Source organism: Pinus tabuliformis, chromosome 2_2, assembly GCF_031772625.1.
Source record: "Pinus tabuliformis cultivar Carrire ecotype Pingquan chromosome 2_2, CPIR1, whole genome shotgun sequence".
Classification (NCBI taxonomy): domain Eukaryota; kingdom Viridiplantae; phylum Streptophyta; class Pinopsida; order Pinales; family Pinaceae; genus Pinus; species Pinus tabuliformis.
In genome coordinates, this window is record NC_142300.1 from 705868437 (window position 1) to 705892868 (window position 24432).

The window sequence follows — 24432 nt, forward strand, 5'->3', positions numbered from 1 at the left end:
CAAGTCCTAAATGTTTTCTTCTAAGTGTCTTCCTCCTTGATTCTTATCTGATGGTAGTCTAACCGTAAATCAATCTTAGAGAATACGGTGACACCTTTATCTTTATTAAAAAGTCATCGATTCTCAGAAATGGGTATTTATTTTTTATAATTAATTTATTTAGTTTCCTCTAATCAATGCACAATCGTAGGGTGTCATCCTTCTTTCTTACTAACAACATAGGAGCCCCCCATGGTGACACACTCGGGTGGATGTAACCTTTATCAAGTAACCCCTGCAATTGCATTTTAAGTTATGTTATCTTAGGTATGTCATACAATAAGGGGTTTTGGGAGCTGGTGTTTCTCCGAGGATGAGTGCTATTATGAAGTCAATATTCCATTTTGGTGGCAACCCATGAATTTCGTCTGGGAATACATCAACAAAATATTGAATGACTAGTATGTTTTCTAAAGTGCTTGTTTTATCTTCAACATTAGAGTATCCAACTTGCACAACATAAATCTGGAAACCTTTTCTCGGGAATTTACTTAGTTGGGTAGTTATAATAGTCTGTAACTTAATAGGCCTTTTAATGCCTTGACTTTGTTTCCTATAACCCTCTTCTGTGAGGAAACTTATGGTATTCTATTGACAGTTCTATAAGGAACAATTTCCTTCTAACCAGTCCATCTGATTGACACATCATAGGATCCTAAAGGAAACACATTCAAATTCACCCTAATTGGTTGTCTAACTACTACGATGAAACAATTTTCTTCCTTAGCAGTCACCCTTCTTTTAGCCTGATTGTCCAGCTGTACTAACAAGGTATTTTTGAACTTTTTGGCTTGTAATTGGCATGATTAGACTTGTTTTGGGTTGATATAGGTTAGGCTTTCCACTAGATCTATCAAACTGGAAATAATACAATTAGCTAGTTTACCTTCTAGTTTTATCATTGTAGGTTGGTACTCAGCCAGATGGTCCTCCATTGCGGCATTAATACTTGGTATATTTATTGAAACCTATCCAACCGTAGAGGCATCTTGAATGTTCATGGCTGGTTATATTTTGGCGTGACATAGACAATTATTGTAATAATGGGGTTCTCCACAACCCCAACACAGTAAGGGAGGATTTTGCATTTGAAATGACTCTGGTTTACTGGAAACTTCAGCTTTCTTAGATTCATTTTGTAGTCTGAACTTCTAGTGATTTTACCCAGGTTGTTTATTTTGCTAGGATTTGTGTCCATTCCTAGTGATGGCAGTTTTTGCATTTCTAATATTCTGGAGATTCTTTTGTCCTTTCTTATTTGATCATCTTTTTCCACTATCCTTTTTTTACTTCATCTGTTGATAGAAAATCCAAGCCTTATGGATTTCCTCATCCATTATCTTTAGTTTATCAAATCCCAATTCCTCTTTCATCAATAGTGGTAAGCTATTGATGAAGCGTTGTACCTTAGCTTTCTCTTCCTGGATGTAGTGACATATTGCAGCAAGGAGGTGAACTTAGTTACAAATTCATCCATGGAAAACCACCCTAACTGCAAATCGTGAAACTCTTTATATTTTTTATTATATAATAGATCCATTAGATATTTATTTTTAAAATGTTTTTGAAAGTTATCCCATGTTACCTCTTGCACATCGATTCCTCGATTAGTATTAATCTATTCCCACCATAGATTAGGCTTGCCTTGTAATTAGTAAATCACCAAATTTACTTTTAAATTGTCACCATACTCTTAAATTTGGAAGTATTTATTCATATTAATTAGCGAATCTTATACTGTTTCCTCCATTTATCCATCAAATATTGGGGGCCTAATTTTTTTAAATTCCCCTTAGAGTTCAATTTTTTGCCTTTTAATCGCCTTTCCGCTAGAAATATTATCATATCCCTCTTAATTGTTCTTTTATTCCCCCTCAGATTCGATATGATATTCTCTTTGTTGATGCATTTTTTTCTATTTTCATTATCAGGGACATGATCTGGGTTCCTTTGATTCTGTCTATCTGAGAGACTTTTCACAGTTCTCTTATGTTCCAACCTCAACCTCTCATTATCATCTCTTAAGTTTTCCATCCCAACTCATAGTTGTTGCAAAGTTTCTAACATCATCTCATTGGTATTTCAAGATTCCTCCCCCAATTGAAAGCACATTTCTAGGTTAACTTGAGCCAAAGCAACATGTCCCATTCCCACAGTCAATCAAGTAAATCCCTCTCCTCTTTTCATATTCTCTCCCGTCTTTGCATCATTAGATATATTTGTTATTTATATTTCACCAAAACAGGCCACAATGTTGAATTTGTGGTGCTTTAACCACTTGTAACATCTATCCATGCAAACATTGTTAAAAAAAGAATAATACTAATAATCTTTATTATTATTACTATTCAAATATTGGTTTGAAAGCACATGGATTGATCTTCTAGGACTTAGAAAAGTCCACACGTCTCGGAGTGGTAGATTATATTTTGTTTTTAATTTTTTATAAACCCAACATCCCAAATCTTACCAACTCATAACATTAGGGTTTCGGGAAAACTTAAGGTTATCCCTTGACATGACATTTTATAGTTTGCTAAGGGTACACCATATTATTTTCTTATGGTTTCCATTATGCCCAGATCACCATAAGGTCATGCAAAATATTCAACATATGACATTGGTATGGCACATGTCCATCAAACCTTCTCGGCGCTTAGTGATTGAAAACATATCTAATCCTAAGCATAGATTCATTAGGGTTTGGATCTGACGGTCCAACCCTATTTTATGGAGTTTTGGAGTCCAACCCTTATGTTTGTCATTTTTTTCCTCTGCATGTTGTGGGAGCTCTGCACTAGTTTCAGAAGGCGTTTTGTCAACTTCAAAGGTATGCTCTGGTTGGCTTACATGTAGCTTTGTTTGTTTAAGTCTCCCTACCTTTCTTTACTTTTTTCTAATTTTTTTGACCCATATGCTCACAAGTATGATGGAGAGGGACATATGCTTGTGGAACTATGACCATATATCAAGAGATTTATGCATTAGGTATGGTTATAATTTTCTGCTCCTCTCTATTAGCTCTTTTTCCAAGATTTTTAGTAAATTATGCCTACATATTTGACTTATTTTATGTTTAGCTCGAAGACTACAACCCTGACATATTTCCTTTTCAAGTATCAATTAAAGATCCAACACAATTGTTTCCACTATAATTTTCCTGTCCAGCTTCTCAATTTGAGAACAATTGTGTTTTTTTTTTGTTCCCTGGTTGGTTCTTGCACATTAGCTCTCACATATGAGCATTCCTTCTCTACGTGGGAGGTCGACTAACTAATTGTGGAAATTTCATGTTGTTGGCTCGACAACCTAACGTAACTTGAGGTTCATATTTCTAGGTTTTGTCGAATGCTTCCTCCAATTTTTCAAAGGTCATTTTTCGTGTCCTTTTTGTCAATGAATTTGTTTGTCAATTTGATGGTTACAAATGTGCTCTGAGACTTTCATCTCTGGTTATTTTAGGAACTGTAAAATGTCTCTTGGATGTGGGGAAATAGGTCGATGTAAACCCTAATTAAGTTGTGGAGAATTTATTTACACTCTATATGTTTATGTAATATATTTTGAACAGATGGGTCGGTTGTTCGCATCATTCCTTGTTATGGGTTATTGTCTATACGATTGTATATCAGCAAGACCTATGGATCTTTATATAAGATTTCTATTCCAACAAATTATATTCATATGGATCTTTATATAAGATTTCTATTCCAACGAATTATATTCATATATGTACAGAGTGTTATTTCTTTTTGTGTGTGTTTTAGATGGTAGTGTTGTTATGTTATTATGTTTGGATATTTGTTCATTTGGATTACATTTCTTATGACAAATCCTTACATGCGGTTGCATTTAATCTTTTTGCAAGGGTTACGAACCAGAACAAATGCCTAGTCTGGCTTGGTCTAGAACTAAACTAGTTTCTTTCCCAACATTGGCCTCATGAAACCCCCTTACCATGAGTGAAACTCCTCAAGTTTCTTTTTTCAGTGTTGGGTAATAACTACAAAGTTATGTTGCTTCATATGTTCATAAAGCTCTAGTGCCACTCCTATGTTAACTTTTTGCCTCAAGCCTGTCTGCATATTGTTCTATGCTATTAGCCTTTTCTCACATTGCAACGTGTGGCTTATTTCATCTATAGTTGGCTATCTATTTTTGGATATAGTTATGTCTTACTTTCTTGGCCGACCGAGGTTGGTAAGACCCCTCCATCAAGGGCCAAAATCAACATTATGTATAACGGTGTGTGAAATCGTGAGATCAATATTCTTGTTATATATATATATATATATATATATATATATATATATATATATATCAAAGGATAGGAGTCTCAGCTACTTAACTAAGATGAATAACATTGTTGGGTTGCAATTAATTTTTTTTTCTTTCATCTATAACTTCAAGATTGTTCTGTGAGTGTTTTATGAGTTCCTTTATTTCTTTATTCAGAATAAAAACACAAAACGTTTGTTTCCTTAGGTATCAAAACACATAAACACATCTAATCTCATCAAATCAATTAACACAAATGATGTATATCTTTTCATTCAATTGTTCAAGAAATAAATTTCAGTTTACAAGAAGAATCTCGTTTGCAATTTAACGAATTTCAATATACTTATCTTGCTAAATGTAGATAGCTAAGGAATTGAACTAAGAGACCTCTCCTTCCAACCACGAGAATGACAATTACATCTGGTTCTCTCCTCGGCCCCCGAACTTTTAGTCTCCAAAAGAGAAGATAAACAGTGGCCCCTAGGACAAGTTCACCGGCATAAGGACCTCCAATCGAACCAAGAACTTTCCATCCACTTAATGTCTCCATTGGTTCACAACCTAGCTCAAGAGTACCTTATTGACAAGGTCCTGCAAAATCTTTTGTTTTCCCTCTCTTTCTTCGAACGCCTCCAACTTTTCCCAGTTTTCTTCCTTAACATCATTTTCCCAATGAAATGTTTTATCTCTAGAGAAAGAATAACTAGCTCTCTTTAACTTTGTGGTATCTAACAATCTCAATTTTTAAGCGTCTTGCTCTGAATACCTAGACTTGTCATTTTTAAATAAAATTGAAATAATATTTTTTTTTGGAAAGAAACAACTTTGCAATTATCTTTTGCTAAGTCCATTATCTACCAAAATATGCATAATAAAAGTAAATTACTAATATTTACAATACCAAGTGTTACATCAATGAAGCACGCTATTGAATTATTAGGGCTAAAATCCCCGTACTCACTCTTCTTGATGCAAGGAATTATTTCATGACCCCGCCATAATCGAAAGGTCCATTCAACTCAATTATCCACAACACCGGTGTGCGGGAGCGTTGTAGACCACAGACACTCACTCTTTCTCTCTAACCTTTTATTTTTTATTTTTCGTTGTTGGTGTAATCAAGATCCTTATTTGTGCGCTTTATTGGTTAGAACACATAATTGTGAGGCGTGGTATTAAGTATTTACTTATTATTCATATATTTATGTTGGACGATGAAAAAATTACATATTATTTATAATTTAATATTACAATTAAATTTTATTATTTTTTAATATTATTTTAATTTATTTGTTTTAATTTTGATGAGTTTTTTTTTTTTTTTAAATTAAATATTAAAACACATAATAATGAGAAATAGTATTAAGCATTTTTTTTGGTTTATTTAGCTATTATTTATATTTCATGAAGAAAAAAAATATTATTTCTAATTTAACATTACTAATTAAATTTTATTATTTTTACGCCGTAAGGCGTTCCCTCTGAGAGGAACTCCCCTCCGTGCCGCGGTGTCTCGTTATGGGCCCTTAGATCGATTGTTAGACGATGAAATAAACTCCAACCATTAGATCATCGGCGAGTCATTTCTCTGCATCTTCATCAGCTTCTGGCTCTTCTGTTTCATCTTCTGCATTGCCGCCCTTAGCTTCACCCTTCAGGTCTGCATGGGCAGGTTATGGAAAGACAGGTGGCCTGCGGCTTTCATCGTCTATCCAAGACTTCTCAACATACCGCAAGGTTGGTTCTGAAGAAGGGGATTTAGCCTTGAGCGGTGCTGGTATTCTTCGAACAAAACCTTCATCGATAAGGGAGGGCACAGGAGGAGGCACTAGCTTTTCAAAGGAGAAGGGCCTACCTTCAACACCATTGAGAAAACAATGCTGGTTAAAGGTGGCTGTTGGGTTTTTACTTCTCTTAATGCTTTTAATTCTGATCATTGTGGGATTTGGTTGGTTAAAATCTTATCGGAGTACAGAGGCATCACATTTTTCTATAGTTTTGGACTGTGGGAGCACTGGTACCCGAGTTTATGTGTATGAGTGGGTGCGGAATGATGGCAAGCATCAAGGGAGTCTTCCAATGGTGCTGCGCCCATTTCCTGAAGGTACTGATGACAAGTCAAGGCAACAGAATGGTCGAGCTTATCATCGCATGGAAACTGAACCTGGTTTTGATAAACTTTTACACAATGAATCAGGGTTGAGGTCAGCCATGGAACCACTGCTCCAGTGGGCTGAAAAGCAAATACCGGCTCATGCTCATAAAAATAGCCCTCTTTTCCTTTTGGCCACAGCAGGGCTTCGCAGGATGCCAAGTTCAGATTCAGAATGGATCCTGGACAAGGCATGGTCAATTCTAGAAGAATCTCCATTTATGTGTCGAAGAAACTGCGTTAGGATAATTACTGGGGTAGAAGAGGCTTACTATGGATGGGTAGCTCTTAATTATATGATGGGTAGATTGCAGAATATGCGGATTCTGGAGACGTTTGGTGCACTTGACTTAGGGGGTTCCTCATTACAGGTGATATTTGAATCTATATATGGCTTGAATCTGACCATTGGAACAATGGAACGCCATCTAAATGCATATTCTCTTACAGGTTATGGCCTAAATGATGCCTTTGAAAAGTCCGTTGTACTTCTACTCAGAAAAAATTTAAAAACTGACAGTGGGAAATTCTCTGGTGGTCAGTTGCATCTCAATCATCCTTGCATACATGCTGGTTATAGACAGCAATACTCATGTTCTCAGTGTTCTTTCTTACTCCAGAATGGAAGTCCTCTGGTTGGTGGAAGAGACATAAGTAAAGAAGAATCTCGAGTAGGGCTTGAGTTGATTGGTGAGCCCAACTGGGAAGAATGTGAAGCTCTAGCGAAATCAACCATAAATGCCTCTGAATGGTCACATTCGGGGGCAGGGACAGACTGCAAACAACATCCTTGTGCTATCAGTGATCAACAGCAACAATCTCAAGGGCAATTCTATGCTATGTCAGGTTTCTTTGTTGGGTTCAAGTTTTTTAATCTATCTGCTGCTGCTTCATTTAATGATGTTCTAGAGAAGGGTCGGGAGTTCTGCACTAAAACTTGGCAAGATGCTGAGCGGAGTGTTGTTCCACAGCCTTTTATAGAACAATATTGTTTTCGTGCTCCATATATAGTATCACTCCTGAGAGATGGTTTGCAATTGAAGGAGCAACAAGTAGTTGTGGGGTCTGGTAGCATTACTTGGACTTTAGGTGCTGCATTGTTCCATCGGTAATGGAATTTCTCCAAGTCGTTTTGGTAAGCTCTGTAACTGAAACTTTAAATTATTCATCTTCAACAGTTTTTTTGCCATTTTGATTAAATTCTTCCAGATCCATCACAGTGAGTTTTTTGAGTTGACATTTTGATCCAGCCAGAGTGGCTCACCATCAGGACTCAAAAAACACTTGCTGGCTCGAAGCCTCCAAATATCAACTCAAAAAACTCAGTGTGATGGATCCAAAAAAAATTAATCAAAGTTATTCACATCACAGAAGCCTTAACTCAGAAAAAACTTATTTTACCAATTGAATAATCTTAATTGATCATTTTTCTTTTCCTTCACTCACTTGACAATCTGCCTCTATATGTTTGTGTTTATGTTGCCTTTTAATTCTCTTTTCTTTCAGAGGCTATGCATTTATTACTCTTCGCTGCATCTTATGCTTATGTCAAGTTTTTAACCTCCGTGGTTACAGAAATGTTGATTCCCCTGTTTTTGCATAAAATTTTCACTTAAGTTTCTTATTGAATTTACAAGTGTTTGTTGCTTGAGTGCCATGCTTGGTTGTCTTTGGTTTGCCAAAGGTTTTGAGAAGATTAATACGATTAGTTTGGACTAGTGCTCAGCTGAGTATTAGCAATAGTTTATAATTTCTGTAACTATACTCATGATGATGATTTGTTCCATGAAAAAATAACACACAACAAAGGATCTGTACATGTGAACTTGTAGTATGTGGAATAAAGTCAGCTCACTCCCGTTGAGGATGTCAATCAATTTTCTCATGTTCCACTAATCTCAACAAGGGTAAAACCACAGAAGAGGCATCCTCAGGTCATGAGCTGTTCAAGACTAAAAGCTCATGGGCTCTTGATATGTTTGGCTATTGCTGTTCCACATTTTTCATTTTTGTGATTACTACACAATTAAATGCAGAACAGGTTTAAAGTCTATGAAGCGTTTCAGATGATTGGGAACACCTATGGCAGTATTGTGTGGAAAATGGGTATATTATAATGTGGCATTGTGGCTGCATCTAATGTTTCCTCATAATCAGGTTTCTGGGATTCCAAGTGAGCTGAGGTGCCTCCCTTCCTGGATGCTTTGTTCACAAGGATGAAACCAAGTGCCTTTGATGCACCATTTGCGTGAGTCAAGAACTGTGGATATGAAGAATGGGATACTCGATGACATTCTACATGATATCGTTGACGTTGTTGGATTATGTCAAACAGTCAAAGTGGACAATGAAACATTTGGAGATTCCATGAATTTCAAAAAGCATGCCTTCCTTAAAGCAAATATAAAAGATTTAACACTGTACACAGGATACTTCCCAAAGCTTGTTTAATTATAAAACACATATATTTCTCAAATGTAGAAGTCATACCATGTGTGTGTTCCTTAATAAACCTTATAATAGAGTTTATAGAGCTGATCTTTTCTACGGACGAGATAGTCATTTAGGAAAAGAGGCTAACTTGAATTTGAAATGTTGTGTGGTCATTAGTATGTGTCGTAACTATGTTAAAGAAGCGACCAAATTGAAGAAACAGCAAGTGTATTTCCCTGGAGGTACCTTGTAGTACTGAGAAATTATTAATGATATGTTTTTCACCCCTTGTATTTAATATGCAAACAGGAATCTAGCAATTAGTTATTTCGTTTTTTCTATTCAAGACCAGATCCATAGTGCCTAAATTTGCTACTGGGCTAACCTGCATAGCCATGACTCTTTTCAGCATCTGGTCACAAAGGAGTGTCCTCTCTAGTTCTGTTATCACACCAACACGTTTCTTGGCATGTGCCTTAGGGCATCTTAGTTGACCCTTGTTTCTGGTCATATGCTCAGGATTCTTTCCTTGTTCCCTGCTTGTGAAATGTGTCAAAAAGATCTGAGCTATAACATCAATTGTAACATTGCAGATCATGCTTGTCACTATTTTTTTTATGCTCCTCTTCATTGGCCACTGATCCATGGCAATGCATTCCTTTTCTGATGAGTGACATTCAGAAGAAGTTTTTAACATTAGAATAGTTTGATTCCAATTTTGGTTATAATTTAATACAATGCATACTTCTTCGATCCTGGAAATTGAGGGAAAATTTTACATGCAAGAGATATCAAAGACAGTGCACCTTCGTAGGTAGTTAATCCAGGGGATAACCATCAACATGGTGACAAACTCAAGTTGAATGTGTTTCCCGTGTGATCTAGGCTTAACTTTCCCCAACCTCTTACATGCTCATTATTTGCTTATCATTTCCTTTTTCTCCAAAGGCATTGCTCTAAGTTATTCTTGACAAACGGAGTTATATGGGGAAGTTGTTCATATCATGGACAGAATTAGCAAGGATCGAATAGAAGTTCACCACTTTTGCATCTCTCCAAAAGCTTTAGCTTTGTTTACACATACTGTAAACATGGATACGTTTTGGATCTGATTGGATTTCTTTTTTTATGGGCTTGGTTCTGATGCAACTGACATTTATTTACAATGAGGAATTTCATCTCTTCTTTTCCATTTTCCTAAAGTTGTTTGAACTCATTTCCAGAATTGCTATCTGGTGTGGTTGAAGCTACTATAAAAAACTAAAAAAGGATCAAATAAGGCAATTCTAGGGGATGGGCTGACATCCATTGTAGGAGGTAGGCTGCATGTTCTACTCTTCTCATGTATTATCATTGAACTGAAATTTAAGTCCAGGACTACAGTTTGTAGATTTGTTTCTATTGTCTTTGGTGCTTTGATCCTTCAACTAGTTTCCCCCATTTTATTCTGTCTCATGTGTTGTGAAACTGCCTTCCCTATAAGTGGTTCGGGGGAGAAGCTTTGCTTCTTTTAATAACATGCTCAGTCTACTAATCCTGATTGGATGGGATAGAAATTCATGTGGTCGCCATTAAGATTTCTATTGTTTAGTTTTACTTTACAAGAAGGATTTTGTATCTACTTTATTGATCTCATCACAGGAAACCTTCCAAATTCATTTGTCATGTAATTCTAATAATGTTGTTTATTCTTCCTTGAAATGAAATTAAAACAGTTATGAATCATGATGTTGCAAATTGTATATGATTTCTGTCTGTGTTTTCCCAAGCATCATATTCTGTAATGTAACTGGAATTATTTTTCTTCATTATTTTCAGGGGATGGAAGAGCAAAGATACCACTTAGCCCTTCAAATTCAGGGTGTCAGCAACCATTTGGACTTGCGCAAAGCCTTGCGGGTGGAAGTGTGCAACATGCTGATTCTCTCAAGCACCAGTCAACTGTGTCAGTTGGATTGTGTTTTCCAAGCAATTTGGGGCAAATACAAACTGATACTGGACCCTTGTGGACGCCTCACAGAGGTCAAATGCGGTTGCAGAGTCGACGATCACAATCAAGAGAAGATCTCAGTTTATCAGTTTTAGAGAGCCATGTCGTCAAGTTGTGATGGCTAGAAGCTGTATATAGATTTTAGAGAAAGGCTGTGCTTTTCTCAAAAGTGTACATTACAGGAGAATCTGGAATATCAACTTGTTAAGCGAGTGTAGCTTTATGCAGCATCTCTGGGCTGGTTCTTTATGTATTGAGGGGAGATCCCTACAGCACAACTGAAATATATACTAAAATATTGCGAATTGTATTTTTGGTCTCTCTACATTTTGGCGGATGGTTGGATCTTGTTAATTTTATCTGTAATGTTAGCATATTCATCTCGCTTAGCGTCTTTGATGGATATTTGTAACATAAATGCATTTTAAATAACATTTTTTTTTCAACTTCAGGTCGCTGACAGCCAAATGTCATATTATAGAGTTATCATTTTATTCTTTTTGGAAATTTCGAAATCTCTTGGGACCCGTGTTGTTTCCTGGCAGTGTAAAGTTTCTTTACTTTTCAGAGGTTAAAAGGAAGATTCTGAACACAGTTCATTGGCAGTTCATTCATGTGTTATCTTTAATAGTCAAACTCCAAGTTCATAGGATTCAATTAGTCTTCAAACCTTTTAGACTATTTAAATTTATACCAATTGCAAATAATTATTACAACAATGTACTTGATTTATATCATTCAATTTTTTAATCAGGAAAGAAAATTGATCTTAAATTTAGGAAATGTCATTTTTCGGAGCCAAAATGGCAGAAAATAGTGGTTGGAATACCGTAATTACGCCGTAAGGCGTTCCCTCTGAGAGGAACTCCCCTCCGTGCCGCGGTGTCTCGTTATGGGCCCTTAGATCGATTGTTAGACGATGGAATAAACTCCAACCATTAGATCATCGGCCTTTTTAGAAACCAAGCGTCAGCAAAGAGAGGCCAAGCGTCTGTGGATGGATGAGAGAGGACAGCAATCTGAGGCGCCTCGATCCCCTTCGATCTGAACATCAGGGAGCTCTATGAAGCGGATCTTGTCCCTTGACGAAGATGGCAGGGTGTGGTGAGGAGAGCCGTCCATCCATTCGGCGGTGAAGAAGGTGACAGAAAACCCATGGTACACAGTCAGCGGAATATTCACACCAGTTCACACCAGTTCTTCACTTGATCGCTCTACTTTGTGGTCACTCATTTCATGGCTCCTCGGCATTCTCGTTCTCTGTTGGCGAAAGCTTTCTTATTCTTTATTCTTATTCTTTCCCCCGTTGCAATTTCCACAGGGCTTTGCATTGCAATCAGCCATGCAATTCAAAGAAAAACCAAATATTCTTGCAGCAGATGTCTTCCCTGTACCTCTGGGCCCATGAAAAAGATAAAAGGGTGCAATCTTATCTTTGTTAATTGCACTGGAAAGAGCTTGAGCAATAATGCTCTGCCCAACCAGTTCCTCGAAAGACTTGGGACTGTACTTTTGACTCAAGCTTCTATTCACTAACATGTTTTCGTTAGTCCTCATCTGTAAGGATTCCTCCTCTGTCTCATATTCACTAATCCTTGACTTTCTGGTCCTGTGATGAGTTTTGATGAGAGGATGGAGATCTAGCTCACTGAAACGTCTGTTGTTTACATGGGGAGAATCACCATAATCGTCCAGAGGCGAGTCCAAGGTTAAAACATTCATGTGGGGGGGAATCTGACCAATGGGGTTTCATCCTTTGAATAGGAGCAATCCGAGGAAGAAAAATCTGTAACATATTCAAATTGAATAGGTTCTTGATAGTGCAGAGTACTAGCAGAATCAGAGAGTGATTTTCTCCTATTGGCAACCAGCACACCACATGAAAACCTCTTCCCTCTGATGCCCTTCAATTTTTTACCTTTACCATTTCGCCTTCCAGACCAGGACCAAGGAAGTCTGCATCCATTTCTTGAAATTGTTTGACAACCCCCAAACTGTTCAACATTTCTTTGTATGTCGATGTTGTTTTGCAGATTTTCCTCCCTTAAAGTTTTATGATCATAAGGCCCAATGTAAGGGTCTATAGTATAAGCCCCATTGTCATCTAAAACAAGTTCGAAGCTTTCTTCTTTGCAAGTATTAGCGGGAGAACTAATCAATGAAAAATCATCTTCATCTACAGGCAGTGTAAACTCATGGAAGGAATTCAGAGCTGCAGGATGGTTTTCATCGGTAAATCCCTGGTATATTTTGAATGATCTTGAAGATGTAGATTTGCTCTTTCCAGCAACAAGTTTTCTTTTCTGAAAGTACTTGGGATTTTTTCGGTTGCTTTTCCTTCTATGATATTTGAGTGCACCTTCAGCATCGAGATCCTCTACCAGAGTACTTCCACCAACAAATTCTCTTTTTGAACTCTTAATATTTTGTATGATTTTCTGTACTGTATCATGTATGTTGTTTTTATCAGAAGTTGTCAAGTTGGTATCAGACACTTTTCCTTCTTGTAAGGCCATGGAACTCATTTATATTGAAGCAGTTAAAGATAATTTTGCATAGGTTATTCACATTAAGGACTGTAGCCTTTCAATTGTTCATCACAGACCAACATTATCAGAATTCAGTCACAAGTCTGGTGTCGAGATAAATTTGCCACATCACCTGATTTTTCAAATACAAAAACAGATATCTTAGAATACCCAAAATAGGAAAGCTTATTTGATATTTCCATTCCAAAATCTACTGTGCTTTTTGGCTTCTCTAAGCTCAGGTTTCTACTTTATGCCTGCAAGTTTCCTCATTCACTCAGTTTTATCTACGTTAAGATACCCATGAGTTCATGGACTCTCATTATGATGTTTTGATCTATTAATTCGTCGCAGAAATCCATCTTGTTTTATCTTACTTAGTGGTACAATTCCATCTTTACTTCGTAAAATTCCTGGATGTACCAATTTCAATGATTTTGAATAATTAAGACTGACACATCAAGGAGTTCTGGTTCAAAATCTCTCAAGTTAGACTCAGTTTCAGAATTCCAAGTCATATAATACGCACACCTAAACAGTTTAAAAGCATTAAAGTTTTATCGGAAATTTAAGGTTGAAAAGGCTTTCTGATGAGATTCTAGCTTTAGGAAAATCTGTGCGAAGATAGAATTTCAGTGCCATGGATGGAGAAAGTCAAAGTTATCCTCTACCTCCAGCTTAGACGCCATCAAATATTCCAAAAATTGAGGACTTCCTGTGAAAGTTCACGCTTTCCCTTCATCATTAATAGAGCAAGCAGCAAGAGCTTATCATTTCCCATGCACATGTACATATTATTCATAATGATCCCTATCCATGATTAATACATAGCAGTTACGATGACTCTACCACTCAATATAACTTCCAATTGCAGGGAACAGCACTAAGAAAAGAAAAGAAAAAAACCCTGCAACACAGAAATTGGACGAAAAATTCTATTATCTATAATAAACTCTTTGTGAGTTCATAACACAGATTATCCTTGAAATGAGAAAAAACCAATAACTTCCCTTTTTGATTCGGAAAGAGTAGGCAGGTTGCTTACTTGAATTTTGAATTTGAATGATGATATTCTCAAAATCAATGCCCAAGCCAACACCATTGAATTATAATTGCTAATGTGACTAACTATATATATATATATATATATATATATATATATATATATATATATATATATATATATATATATATATATAATATATATATATATATATATATATATATATATATATAATATATATATATATATTATATATATATTATATATATATATATATATATATATATATATATTTATAGCACGATTTCCATCTCTACGACTTAATATAAGATTTGGAAATGGTGGCCATCAACTACTCCATCACCATTAGCAGGCCTGCATTTAATAATATTCAAATTAAATTTTGTGCAGGCCTAATGGAATGGAGTCATGCAGTTTAAATAAACAAGAGAGAACTCTTGTTAAATTAATTAATAGAAAATGCTGGTTGGTGGCAGAATGCAAGGTCATTTTAAGATCAGTAAGGTGACTTTCGTTGTATTGTGGATTTGTGTTGGTTTATTAATCACTTATTCTGATTCATATATGTTGATCTCATTATCTATATGATCCGAATATAAAAAGCAGAGGATTCATGAGAATAGAGAATATATTCATTAGTTTATAATTTATGTTGTAGCATTATTTGGCTAGCTGACCAAGTCATTTGGACATGGCTTTGCCCTGGTTGCAGGTATTCTTCAAAGTGATCCACTAGTGCAAGTGTTTATCATAGATCTCCACAAAAACAGTGAAGTGTTTATCATAGATCTTTATCATAGATCTCCACAAAAACAGTGAAGTGTTTATCATAGATCTTCACAACAACTATTAACAGTTAATCCATATGGATATAATTTCGAAAACAGTTTGGGATACAAAATTCAATTCATTATGCCGTAAGGCGTTTCCCTTTGAAATGAATTTCCCCAGCCGATGCCGTGTCTTATTGTTGACCGAGTTTGGGATACAAAATTCAATTCATTACGCCGTAAGGCGTTTCCCTTTGAAATGAATTGCCCCAGCCGATGCCGTGTCTTATTGTTGACCATAGATTTTTGGTGTTAGACGATTGAAGGAAGTTTGGTCGTTGATCCTCACACTGTCCTTTTGTCTCCCAACCCAATGGCCTCTGTGTCTTCTGAGTTATTGTTCGGGCGGTGGCAGATTAAGCATTTCTTGCTGTCGAGCCTCGCACGGACACTGGAGGCCTTTCCTACGATGGTCATGATTTTCGCTGACTATGAACCCCATTGGCATTGCAATGGAGGGAAAACTCTAGAGGATTTCCTTTCCGTGAAGCCAAGGTTCGAATCCTGCAGCCCGATGGGATCTATATGCTCCATGGACCCGGCCTCATCGGACTGGGACGGAGGCCTCGGGGTTTCGACGGTCTGCGGATGGGATCTCGTCTGCGGCCTGAAATACAAAGTTGGGTTTTTGCAGTCTGCGTTCTTTGTCGGGTGTTTGCTCGGTAATTGATATTTTCAGCCCCTGTGCGCTTTTATATCTGACGGCTGATCGCCATTAAGATTTTCTTTTAGTTTCTGATTTATTTTTTGATACAGGTGCAGGGATATCTGGGCATCTATCGGATTCTTCGCTGGGGCGTGAGGGTGTCCTGAAGTTGGTCTGCATCTGCAATGCCATTTTTTGGTTTCTTGACGGCAATGTCGCCGAATTTCTGGGTTTATTTAATTCTCCGTCTATTGACGGGAATTAGCAATGGTGGCCTGGGGTTGTCGTCGTTCGTCTTGGCGACGGAAGCCATCGGACCGTCCAAGAGAGCACCGGTTGGCATGTCGACTTTCTACTTCTTTTCTCTCGGCATAGCAGTGCTGCCGGCTCTGTCCTACTTTTCCAGCAAATGGAGATATATGTACGTCGCGGGTTCGATCCCCTCGGCCGTGTATTGCATCTTCGTTCTGCCATTCGTTTGGGAGTCCCCGTGGTGATACCTGGTGAAGGGCAGGCTGAAAGAAGCCATGGGCATCATGAGATAATAATCATCATCCCTCCATGATTCACATTATAGAAATAATAATTGACATTATCCACATACACAACTCTTGTGATGCATCTTTCTCATATGCTCAGGTCATTTTTTGAAATAAGTGTACTCATCCAATGATGGAGACTCAACACGCATGAGGTACATTAGTTATTTATTCATAAGAATATTTTTCATTTAGTATATTGGGATGTAAAGATTGTGGGTTGAAGTTGGAAATGAATCATGATGCTTGGAAGTTATACTTGTTGCATTATTTCATTTTTGTGGTTATATCCTCCTTCTAGTGAAGTGTAACCATATAGGGACTTGTCCAACCTCATTAAGAATAATAAGCCTAAATAAATTAAAATAGAGTGGCTATATCATTTCATACTCAACACCTTCCATGCATCCCTTTTTTCCATTCTCCTGTCTTTTAACTTACTTAGTGTCATTAGTTTGCAAGTTTCTTACTTGTCTCATTAAACCGATCGAGTATGATGTGTAAGGGTGTCCCTCCATCATCAAAGTTGAAATTTTGCTCATATCCACCAAAATAAAATAAAAAATAAAACTTTACAAAAACAAAAATAAAAAAAATAACCACACAAAACATTAAAATAATATTTGTTAAATAAATTAAATCCCTCTAAACTCATGTTAGATTTATATTTAAAATAAATCTAAATTAATTCTATTGGAAAAAATGGCGTCCATTTTCCCTGCAGTTCAACCTCGCACTTTATTTCATTTCATAAAAAATGAACACCACTCCATTCAAGTACAGCCTTTGACATGTTACAAAAATTGAAAGATCCATATAACCAGCATCCATATGCTCTTAATCCGTGCTGCTATGAAGCCTTCACATGGGTCCCCTCGACCTAAAATTATTTAATGAGAAAGTTCAAAGGGGAGGTGCATTTTCGAACGGGCTCGCCTTTTAACAACCTGCGGATCCTCACTTGATTGTCCGTGCTGCACTAATTTGTTTATCCTGTCGCACAAAAATTCTATTTTCAATGACAAATTTTACAAGTAATAACTTTCCAATTGCAGGGAACAGCACTAAGAAAAGAAAAGAAAAAAACCCTGCAACACAGAAATTGGATGAAAAATTCTATTATCTATAATAAACTCTTTGTGAGTTCATAACACAGATTATCCTTGAAATGAGAAAAAACCAATAACTTCCCTTTTTGATTCGGAAAGAGTAGGCAGGTTGCTTACTTGAATTTTGAATTTAAATGATGATATTCTCAAAATCAATGCCCAAGCCAGCACCATTGAATTATAATTGCTAATGTGACTAACTATATATATATATATATATATATATATATATATATATATATATATATATATATATATATATATATATATATATATATATATATATATATATATATATATATATATATATATATATATATATATATATATATATATATATATATATATTTATATATATATATATTTATAGCACGATTTCCATCTCTACGACTTAATATAAGATTTGGAAATGGTGGCCATCAACTACTCCATCACCATTAGCAGGCCTGCATTTAATAATATTCAAATTAAATTTTGTGCAGGCCTAATGGAATGGAGTCATGCAGTTTAAATAAACAAGAGAGAACTCTTGTTAAATTAATTAATAGAAAATGCTGGTTGGTGGCAGAATGCAAGGTCATTTTAAGATCAGGAAGGTGACTTTCGTTGTATTGTGGATTTGTGTTGGTTTATTAATCACTTATTCTGATTCATATATGTTGATCTCATTATCTATATGATCCGAATATAAAAAGCAGAGGATTCATGAGAATAGAGAATATATTCATTAGTTTATAATTTATGTTCTAGCATTATTTGGCTAGCTGACCAAGTCATTTGGACATGGCTTTGCCCTGGTTGCAGGTATTCTTCAAAGTGATCCACTAGTGCAAGTGTTTATCATAGATCTCCACAAAAACAGTGAAGTGTTTATCATAGATCTTTATCATAGATCTCCACAAAAACAGTGAAGTGTTTATCATAGATCTTCACAACAACTATTAACAGTTAATCCATATGGATATAATTTCGAAAACAGTTTGGGATACAAAATTCAATTCATTATGCCGTAAGGCGTTTCCCTTTGAAATGAATTTGCCCAGCCGATGCCGTGTCTTATTGTTGACCGAGTTTGGGATACAAAATTCAATTCATTACGCCGTAAGGCGTTTCCCTTTGAAATGAATTGCCCCAGCCGATGCCGTGTCTTATTGTTGACCGTAGATTTGTGGTGTTAGACGATTGAAGGAAGTTTGGTCGTTGATCCTCACACTGTCCTTTTGTCTCCCAACCCAATGGCCTCTGTGTCTTCTGAGTTATTGTTCGGGCGGTGGCAGATTAAGCATTTCTTGCTGTCGAGCCTCGCACGGACACTGGAGGCCTTTCCTACGATGGTCATGATTTTCGCCGACTATGAACCCCATTGGCATTGCAATGGAGGGAAAACTCCAGAGGATTTCCTTTCCGTGAAGCCAAGGTTCGAATCCTGCAGCCCGACGGGATCTATATGCTCCATGGACCCGGCCTCATGGGACTGGGACGGAGGCCTCGGGGTTTCGACGGTCTGCGGATGGGATCTCGTCTGCGGCCTGAAATACAAAGTTGGGTTTTTGCAGTCTGCGTTCTTTGTCGGGTGTTTGCTCGGTAATTGATATTTTCAGCCCCTGTGCGCTTTTATATCTGACGGCTGATCGCCATTAAGATTTTCTTTCAGTTTCTGATTTATTTTTTGATACAGGTGCAGGGATATCTGGGCATCTATCGGATTCTTCGCTGGGGCGTGAGGGTGTCCTGAAGTTGGTCTGCATCTGCAATGCCATTTTTTGGTTTCTTGACGGCAATGTCGCCGAATTTCTGGGTTTATTTAATTCTCCGTCTATTGACGGGAATTAGCAATGGTGGCCTGGGGTTGTCGTCGTTCGTCTTGGCGACGGAAGCCGTCGGACCGTCCAAGAGAGCACCGGTTGGCATGTCGACTTTCTACTTCTTTTCTCTCGGCATAGCAGTGCTGCCGGCTCTGTCCTACTTTTCCAGCAACTGGAGATATATGTACGTCGCGGGTTCGATCCCCTCGGCCGTGTATTGCATCTTCGTTCTGCCATTCGTTTGGGAGTCCCCGCGGTGATACCTGGTGAAGGGCAGGCTGAAAGAAGCCATGGGCATCATGAGATAATAATCATCATCCCTCCATGATTCACATTATAGAAATAATAATTGACATTATCCACATACACAACTCTTGTGATGCATCTTTCTCATATGCTCAGGTCATTTTTTGAAATAAGTGTACTCATCCAATGATGGAGACTCAACACGCATGAGGTACATTAGTTATTTATTCATAAGAATATTTTTCATTTAGTATATTGGGATGTAAAGATTGTGGGTTGAAGTTGGAAATGAATCATGATGCTTGGAAGTTATACTTGTTGCATTATTTCATTTTTGTGGTTATATCCTCCTTCTAGTGAAGTGTAACCATATAGGGACTTGTCCAACCTCATTAAGAATAATAAGCCTAAATAAATTAAAATAGAGTGGCTATATCATTTCATACTCAACACCTTCCATGCATCCCTTTTTTCCATTCTCCTGTCTTTTAACTTACTTAGTGTCATTAGTTTGCAAGTTTCTTACTTGTCTCATTAAACTGATCGAGTATGATGTGTAAGGGTGTCCCTCCATCATCAAAGTTGAAATTTTGCTCATATCCACCAAAATAAAATAAAAAATAAAACTTTACAAAAACAAAAATAAAAAAAATAACCACACAAAACATTAAAATAATATTTGTTAAATAAATTAAATCCCTCTAAACTCATGTTAGATTTATATTTAAAATAAATCTAAATTAATTCTATTGGAAAAAATGGCGTCCATTTTCCCTGCAGTTCAACCTCGCACTTTATTTCATTTCATAAAAAATGAACACCACTCCATTCAAGTACAGCCTTTGACATGTTACAAAAATTGAAAGATCCATATAACCAGCATCCATATGCTCTTAATCTGTGCTGCTATGAAGCCTTCACATGGGTCCCCTCGACCTAAAATTATTTAATGAGAAAGTTCAAAGGGGAGGTGCATTTTCGAACGGGCTCGCCTTTTAACAACCTGCGGATCCTCACTTGATTGTCCGTGCTGCACTAATTTGTTTATCCTGTCGCACAAAAATTCTGTTTTCAATGACAAATTTTACAAGTAATAACTTTCCAATTGCAGGGAACAGCACTAAGAAAAGAAAAGAAAAAAACCCTGCAACACAGAAATTGGACGAAAAATTCTATTATCTATAATAAACTCTTTGTGAGTTCATAACACAGATTATCCTTGAAATGAGAAAAAACCAATAACTTCCCTTTTTGATTCGGAAAGAGTAGGCAGGTTGCTTACTTGAATTTTGAATTTGAATGATGATATTCTCAAAATCAATGCCCAAGCCAGCACCATTGAATTATAATTGCTAATGTGACTAACTATATATATATATATATATATATATATATATATATATATATATATATATATATGTATATATATATATATATATATATATATATATATATATATATATATATATATATATATATATTTATATATATATTTATAGCACGATTTCCATCTCTACGACTTAATATAAGATTTGGAAATGGTGGCCATCAACTACTCCATCACCATTAGCAGGCCTGCATTTAATAATATTCAAATTAAATTTTGTGCAGGCCTAATGGAATGGAGTCATGCAGTTTAAATAAACAAGAGAGAACTCTTGTTAAATTAATTAATAGAAAATGCTGGTTGGTGGCAGAATGCAAGGTCATTTTAAGATCAGGAAGGTGACTTTCGTTGTATTGTGGATTTGTGTTGGTTTATTAATCACTTATTCTGATTCATATATGTTGATCTCATTATCTATATGATCCGAATATAAAAAGCAGAGGATTCCTGAGAATAGAGAATATATTCATTAGTTTATAATTTATGTTCTAGCATTATTTGGCTAGCTGACCAAGTCATTTGGACATGGCTTTGCCCTGGTTGCAGGTATTCTTCAAAGTGATCCACTAGTGCAAGTGTTTATCATAGATCTCCACAAAAACAGTGAAGTGTTTATCATAGATCTTTATCATAGATCTCCACAAAAACAGTGAAGTGTTTATCATAGATCTTCACAACAACTATTAACAGTTAATCCATATGGATATAATTTCGAAAACAGTTTGGGATACAAAATTCAATTCATTATGCCGTAAGGCGTTTCCCTTTGAAATGAATTTCCCCAGCCGATGCCGTGTCTTATTGTTGACCGAGTTTGGGATACAAAATTCAATTCATTACGCCGTAAGGCGTTTCCCTTTGAAATGAATTGCCCCAGCCGATGCCGTGTCTTATTGTTGACCGTAGATTTGTGGTGTTAGATGATTGAAGGAAGTTTGGTCGTTGATCCTCACACTGTCCTTTTGTCTCCCAACCCAATGGCCTCTGTGTCTTCTGAGTTATTGTTCGGGCGGTGGCAGATTAAGCATTTCTTGCTGTCGAGCCTCGCACGGACACTGGAGGCCTTTCCTACGATGGTCATGATTTTCGCTGACTATGAACCCCATTGGCATTGCAATGGAGGGAAAACTCCAGAGGATTTCCTTTCCGTGAAGCCAAGGTTCGAATCCTGCAGCCCGACGGGATCTATATGCTCCATGGACCCGGCCTCATGGGACTGGGACGGAGGCCTCGGGGTTTCGACGGTCTGCGGATGGGATCTCGTCTGCGGCCTGAAATACAAAGTTGGGTTTTTGCAGTCTGCGTTCTTTGTCGGGTGTTTGCTCGGTAATTGATATTTTCAGCCCCTGTGCGCTTTTATATCTGACGGCTGATCGCCATTAAGATTTTCTTTCAGTTTCTGATTTATTTTTTGATACAGGTGCAGGGATATCTGGGCATCTATCGGATTCTTCGCTGGGGCGTGAGGGTGTCCTAAAGTTGGTCTGCATCTGCAATGCCATTTTTTGGTTTCTTGACGGCAATGTCGCCGAATTTCTGGGTTTATTTAATTCTCCGTCTATTGACGGGAATTAGCAATGGTGGCCTGGGGTTGTCGTCGTTCGTCTTGGCGACGGAAGCCGTCGGACCGTCCAAGAGAGCACCGGTTGGCATGTCGACTTTCTACTTCTTTTCTCTCGGCATAGCAGTGCTGCCGGCTCTGTCCTACTTTTCCAGCAACTGGAGATATATGTACGTCGCGGGTTCGATCCCCTCGGCCGTGTATTGCATCTTCGTTCTGCCATTCGTTTGGGAGTCCCCGCGGTGATACCTGGTGAAGGGCAGGCTGAAAGAAGCCATGGGTATCATGAGATAATAATCATCATCCCTCCATGATTCACATTATAGAAATAATAATTGACATTATCCACATACACAACTCTTGTGATGCATCTTTCTCATATGCTCAGGTCATTTTTTGAAATAAGTGTACTCATCCAATGATGGAGACTCAACACGCATGAGGTACATTAGTTATTTATTCATAAGAATATTTTTCATTTAGTATATTGGGATGTAAAGATTGTGGGTTGAAGTTGGAAATGAATCATGATGCTTGGAAGTTATACTTGTTGCATTATTTCATTTTTGTGGTTATATCCTCCTTCTAGTGAAGTGTAACCATATAGGGACTTGTCCAACCTCATTAAGAATAATAAGCCTAAATAAATTAAAATAGAGTGGCTATATCATTTCATACTCAACACCTTCCATGCATCCCTTTTTTCCATTCTCCTGTCTTTTAACTTACTTAGTGTCATTAGTTTGCAAGTTTCTTACTTGTCTCATTAAACCGATCGAGTATGATGTGTAAGGGTGTCCCTCCATCATCAAAGTTGAAATTTTGCTCATATCCACCAAAATAAAATAAAAAATAAAACTTTACAAAAACAAAAATAAAAAAAATAACCACACAAAACATTAAAATAATATTTGTTAAATAAATTAAATCCCTCTAAACTCATGTTAGATTTATATTTAAAATAAATCTAAATTAATTCTATTGGAAAAAATGGCGTCCATTTTCCCTGCAGTTCAACCTCGCACTTTATTTCATTTCATAAAAAATGAACACCACTCCATTCAAGTACAGCCTTTGACATGTTACAAAAATTGAAAGATCCATATAACCAGCATCCATATGCTCTTAATCCGTGCTGCTATGAAGCCTTCACATGGGTCCCGTCAACCTAAAATTATTTAATGAGAAAGTTCAAAGGGGAGGTGCATTTTCTAACGGGCTCGCCTTTTAACAACCTGCGGATCCTCACTTGATTGTCCGTGCTGCACTAATTTGTTTATCCTGTCGCACAAAAATTCTGTTTTCAATGACAAATTTTACAAGTAATAATAATTTTTTAAGATACAGTGAGCGTTTACAATGATTCAGTGCATGGTTTAACGACGTTTTAGGAGCTAGCCATGGGAGATTTCAGAAGACTATGCTGCTACTGATGCCTAGAGAGGTTTGTCTATTTTGTTCATGTGTGAAGTCTCGAGGAGACTGCATTTGTAGTTGGGACACTGTTGCCTGCACCTTAAAGGCCTGCTTAGACCTTCATAAACAAAGTTACATTCAAATGAAGCATGCCAACCGAGCCAACATACTAAATAAGTAGCTTCCACTAGGTATTTAGTCATATATTCTCTGTTTGATATGTGCTTATTTATTTTTTATTTTTCAACTTGAAAGGGTGTACCTAATGTCTGTGCATATCCTTCTTACTTCCAGAACACCTAGAATAGGTTACATCATTTGCATTATCAAAAGTAGAATCACAACACACGCAAACAAATACATACGCCCACCAAGCACAAGAAAATAGTGTGATGGCTATCAACTTTTTTAAATCAAACTTGTAATAATCTCAATAATAAATCTAA

General features: G+C 36.8%; 1 pseudogene across 1 annotated transcript; it reads left to right on the plus strand.

Moving 5' to 3' along the window:
* Positions 1-5792: 5792 nt before the first annotated feature.
* On the plus strand, positions 5793-11209 carry LOC149194623 (putative apyrase 7 pseudogene; annotated as a pseudogene). Its single transcript, XR_016254554.1, has 2 exons — positions 5793-7607; positions 10724-11209. The product of XR_016254554.1 is annotated as a putative apyrase 7 pseudogene (transcript).
* Positions 11210-24432: the final 13223 nt, after the last annotated feature.